The sequence below is a fragment of the Eupeodes corollae genome, chromosome 1 (assembly GCF_945859685.1).
Source record: "Eupeodes corollae chromosome 1, idEupCoro1.1, whole genome shotgun sequence".
Classification (NCBI taxonomy): domain Eukaryota; kingdom Metazoa; phylum Arthropoda; class Insecta; order Diptera; family Syrphidae; genus Eupeodes; species Eupeodes corollae.
In genome coordinates this window covers 127374895-127381062 of record NC_079147.1, presented here as the reverse complement: position 1 = coordinate 127381062, position 6168 = coordinate 127374895, and positions in this window count along the sequence as shown.

Genomic DNA, 6168 nt, shown 5'->3' with positions numbered 1-6168 from the left:
CAGAACTGCAGACTGGTAGTACTCTTTACACCTAGAAGATGAAGATTAAGCTAGTTGACTACGATGCATGTAATAGTTTTTTTTGTTGCTATATTTAATGTAAATGGTTTCTTTCCTGTGTTCCAAGTGCCATATATGGTTTCTTTCCTGTGTTCCAAGCGCCACCTCTCGGCCTTCTCACAAAAGATGATAATCTAGCAATGTCTGGCAATGCCGGACAAGAAGAAGAGGAAAAACACGTGGAAGGCAGGAAATGAAGCCATCTTGTAATTTTTAGGATTTCATATTAGTTTTGATACAAGAAAAGAAAGGACGTATTCTGTGACTACGAATAAAAAAAATTAATTAATAAAGAAATATTTAAAAAATATAATTTGATTACAATATGAATGTTTCGATACATACTTACACAATTGATGGAGAAGGGCGGCAGTGGTCGACTATTATATGGCAAAACTTTCACTTGCATCATTCACTTGGTGGTGTTGTTTCTAATGGTTTTGATGGTGACACCTCCGCCGTCAAAGCCTGCGGCAGCTATTGCCGTTGAAAAGTACATACAAAAACAATGGGCAGTATCTGTAGTGAAAAACATTGATATTATTTTGTTAAGAGAAATATAACATACAAAAAACTTACCTGCAAATCAACGCATTGTTTGGTTTGCCTTCCAGATTACTTAAGGAAAATTGCTTCCTGCATTATGGCACTATCTAAAATGAAAAGACAGACTATAAAATAAATCGATTATTTTTGCACCTCTTTCACTGCAATTTGACTTACTTTTTATTCAATGAAGTGAACTTGTATATACCCCCTTCATTATAAAGAATTTTGGTCTGAAAATATCAAATTATATTAAAAATCAAAACAATTAACAAAAACATAGTCTTAAAATCCGAAACCCATTGTTTTGTTTTGCAAAATTGATTGTCATTTTTGACAGTTCACACAAATTCCATAAGTTTCTTTTTAGCCCAATCCCCCATTTTTTTTATTTTCTCCACTCACATGTATTCACCGATAGCGAATTTGAGAGAGTTTACCTCGAATTTGAGAGAGTTCACCTCGAATAAAATTTGAGGGTGTTTCAGGTAGGACGGGTACCGGTCGGGACTCTAGATAATATATTTTCTCTATGAACATCAACCTTTACGATCAATAACCCCGCTGTCATATTTCAAACAACTTCATCAGTCGCACCCTTCGTTGCGACGTCAAATAGTTTTAGCTTACCTATCGCTCATTATAGCTCTGTTTTTCCAAACACCACAGGTTATACAGTGCCATTATCATCGCTGACCACCATATATTCAACATCCAATATGTCAAGTTCGAGTGCCGTCAATCCGTGTGCAACTGGAGCCATCAAAAAATACTCTACAGGCGGTGTTTCTACAGCAGCTTTTCCGTCAATCGCTACAGGTAGTGCATTTACATCTAAAAAAATTCGATGCAGCGGCCCCAGGCAACCGGCGGTTTTCGAATATTTCTGTCTGTTCCAAGAACACAAAACCTTCACATGGCAGACACATGCAAATAGAACTACAACGACTAGAAGAGGAAAAGGAGCTCAAAGAAAAAAGAGATAAGGAATATCTGAATGAAAACTATCAACTACTGAGTCAACTTTCACAACATTCATCAGACGAAGAGGACTGGAAGTCTTCTGCTGAAAGTAGTGTTAAGGTAAATAATTGGTTAACATCACAAGTCATCCAAAAGCAGCACCCAGTTACGTCGCATGATGTTTTGTCATTGTGTGCCAAAGATCATGTGAAGGGGAATGACAAAACCTGGTTGACAACCACAAATCATCATTCTCAAGTGCAACAACAACAACAACAGGTCTCAGTCAACAACAAAACCGATTTCTACTCAGCCGCAACAGCCTAGGTTCGCCAGAAATAGCTTGCCAAATCTTCTAGTGCCAAAATTCTCAGTGCCCCATACACAGTTCCAATTTGAACAACAACATCCAAATGAGATCCCGCAAACTTTCTCTTCCGCTCTTCACAACCAGACTCAACCACAATTCGGAGAAACCACTTCCCATTTCAGATTATCCAGAAGCCAAATCACTGCACGTCAACGTATGTCCCGAGATCTTCAAAGCTTTACAGGTAATGCTGAGGAGTGGCCGGTATATCGAATGTAATGTCGAATTTCATTACAAGTACCAATTTATGCGGGTTTACTGAGGAGGAGAATTTATTGCGATTGCAAAAATCTCTAAAGGGAGATGCATTGAACGCTGTAAGAAGTATTCTTGTTCAACCACAATGTGTCGACGAAATAATGAAAGCACTGAAAACTAAGTTTGGCAGACCTGAAGTGATAATTCAAGCAGTGCTTAAGAACATTTAAGCTACTCCAGCGCCGAAAGAAGGTGATTTTGAGAGTATTGTGGACTTTTCCCTCGCAGTGCAGAACTATTGTGCAAGCATAGAAGCTTCCGGCCTTACTATATATCTACAACATCCGTCGCTGTTACAAGAATTAGCAAACAAGTTGCCTCATGACATTCGTCTCAATTGGGCATCACATAAGTACATGTTAGTAGAGTGCACCCTATCATTTCAATGAATGGTTGATGAGACTCGCCGATTCAGCCAACTGAGTAGTTCCGCCACTTACATCTTCATCAGTGACAAAGCCCAAACAGCCTAGCCGTAGCACAAAGGGAAAAGGATTCGTCAATGCTCATAGTCACTTTCCAACGCCAAGTCAAGAATCTTCCGCCCCAGATGTCAGTGTACGCTGCATATGCAACGGTCGGTCGAAAAATGTGAACGATTCCAAGGTTTCAATAAAAACACTCAGATGGTCTGCTGTGAGAGAGCATCATTTGTGTCGACGTTGCTTGGGCAAACATCAAACAAATAAATGCCGTTTAACATCAATGTGTGGAATTAACAATTGTTCCTTCAAGCACCATAAGCTGCTGCACAGCTATGCAATGAAAGGACAAATCAGAACGCTAATGCCAATGTTTCAGTTCATCAAGAAAATAATATGCAAGACAAATGTTTTCAATCTCTTTTTCGCATCGTGCCAGTGACATTACATGGAAACAATGTTAAGATTAAAACATTTGCTTTTATAGATGATGGGTCCTCGGTAACACTATTAGATGAAGATATAGCCAACCAGTTGAACCTGAAAGGTGAACCACAACCACTGCGCCTAAAATGGACAGGTGACACTTGCCGTCTTGAAAAAAATTCACATTTAGTCTTCAAATATCGGGAATCCAAAATGGATCTGAAAAGTATTCGTTGGCAGACGTGCATACGGTGAAAAGCCTTAGTCTACCAAAGCAGTCATTGGATACCACAGCATTACAAAGTTGCTACGAACATCTTCAAGGAGTAAAAATTGACTCTTACAATAATGCGTCGCCTCGTTTGCTAATTGGTCTAAACAATACGAAGCTTGGATTACCATAAAGTTGCAAGGAGGGAGGCATTCATGAACCTATTGCAACAAAGACTCGTCTCGGGTGGGTTGTTCATGGCAATCTATCTAGTAGACATGCCGTCCGGCAATCTGAAGCTAACAATAATTGTTTTCATATGTGTGAATGCGACAATGAAAATCTAGAGCGTTTAGTAAACAATTTTATTGTTAATGATAGCTTTGGCACATCATATATGAGAAGAGAATTAATTTCTAACGAGGAGCAGCGAGCAATTGATTTGTTAAAAACTTACACCGTGCGAACTAATGGCCGCTTTTAAACGACACTTCTCTGGAAATTCTGAGAAACGATTGGCATGTCTCCATAGACGAATGAAGAGAGAGCCGGAATTAGAAAAGGAACTTAGTAAGCAAATAAACGAGTACGTCACTAAGGGTTATGCACGTAGGTTATCCTATAGAGAATTACGTGATAAAAATGGGCGTTTCTGGTATTTGCCAATATTTCCTGTGTTTAACCTGAATAAACCCGGTAATATGAGAATTGTCTGGGACGCAGCGGCTACCGTCGAGGGTGTTTTGCTAAACTCCATTCTTCTTAAAGGTCCAGATCAATTGGACATCACTAGTATCCGTAATTTTCAAGTTCCGAGAAGAGAGAATAGCCATCTGTGGAGACATAATGGAAATGTTCCACCAAATCCGCATAAGAAAAGAGGACCAGTCCTGTAAAAGATTCCTGTGGAGTCGCAGCTCTGAAGAACCGCCCGTTGTCTACGCTATGACTTTTATGACTTTCGGTGCTAAACAGCTGTTCCCCGTGTTGTGCTCAATATACCAAGAATAAAAATGCCGACGACTTCGTTGAAAAATTCACTCGTGCAGTACAATCAATCCAACAGAATCATTACGTCGATGATCTCATGGATAGTGTAGTGACAGAAAAAGGAGCTATCAACCTAGCAAAGCAAATTCGATACATCTATCAGCAAGGAGGTTTCTACATCAGAAATTGGATTTCAAATTCACCCGTGGTACTTCAACCCTTACAATCTGAGCTTACTGAAAGTAAAAACTTAAGTTGAGCTAACCACCGAAAAGGTTTTATGTATGTGGTGGTCCACCTCAACTAACAGCTTCACCTACAAACTAACAAAAAATGCACAACAAAGAGAAGTTCTTTTCGATAGCCGAAGACCCACAAAGCGAGAAGTCTTGAAGATCTTAATGACTATTTTTGATCCGTTGGGTCTCTTGGCACATTTTCTTATGTTTGTCAAAATCTTATTGCAGGACATATGGCGCTCGAAAATAGATTGGGATACAGCAATACAAGATCCTGAGTTTGAAAAGTGGCTAAAATGGGTACATCTCTTGCCCGCTGTTGAAAACCTAAACATTCCTAGATGTTATATGTCGAATGCGACTGAAGACACAGGAGAACGGCAGCTTCACATCTTCGTCGATGCCAGCGAAAATGGTTTCGCGTCCGTGGCATATGTGAGGACCTCATATGGCAATCATGTGGAATGTGCGCTAATAGGTGCGAAGACAAGAGTTGCACCCCTTAAAAACTTATCTATTCCTCGGCTTGAGCTCCAAGCTGCTATTCTAGGTGCCCGGTTTGCAAAATCAGTGATTGACTCGCATACACTCAACTTTTCTCAACGCGTATTCTGGTCCGACTACAGAAATGTTCTAAGTTGGCTTCGCTCAGATCATCGGCGTTACAGGCAATATGTTGCCTGTCGAGTCAGCGAAATCTTAGATCTCACTGATGTAAAGGAGTGGCGTTGGGTTCCAACAAAAGTCAACGTTGCGGACGAAGCAACTAAATGGAAGAGTGTTCCTGAATTCTCATCAAAGAGCAGGTGGTTCAACGGGCCTGAGTTCCTCAAACTTTCTTCTGATAATTGGCCAAAAGAAGTGTGCTCCGAAGACACAACCGTGGAAGAGTTAAAGACTCAGTATATGAATGTTCACGTCCACGTAAAGTCTCAAGAGAATATTTTGCAAGCAGAGAACTTTTCATGCGACTACTGCGAAGTACAGCCTACATTATCCGATATATGAACAAGCTAAAAATTAAAAAAGAAGAAAAATGTAAACGATCTTCTGGAATCTTAAAAAGAGAAGAATTGAAAAAGCATGGTATGTGCTGATGAGAGAAGCTCAACATATTACTTACCAAGAAGAGCTAGCAGATCTGATCTCCAAGCGACCTTTAGAAAAAAGCAGCCCTATCTATAATTTGTGTCCATATCTTGACGATCATATCATCATTCGAGCGAAAGGTAGAATTGACCTCTCTATAGAATTGAACGATGACTTTAAGAGACCAATCATACTTCCAAGAGACCATCAAATAACTTACCTTATTATGATGGACATGCATTACAGATTCCCTTCATCAAAATCATGAGACAGCTATCAATGAAATTCGTCAAATGTATCAAATCCCACAGTTAAGAACCGCATTTCATTCTATGAGGAAGAAGAAGTGCTAAGACTGTAAAAACCAGAATGCAAAACCTCGTGAACCAATGATGGCCCAGTTACCCAAGGCGCGATTGTCACAGTTTACTAGACCCTTTCCATTCACTGGAAACGACTACTTTGGTCCAATAAACATATCCATTCTCAGAAGGAGTGAAAAAAGGTGTTGAGTCCTTTTGACTTGTCTCACCACCAGAGCCGTCCACATCGAGATCGCACAGAGCCTGTCTGCAGATTCGTGCATACTCGCCC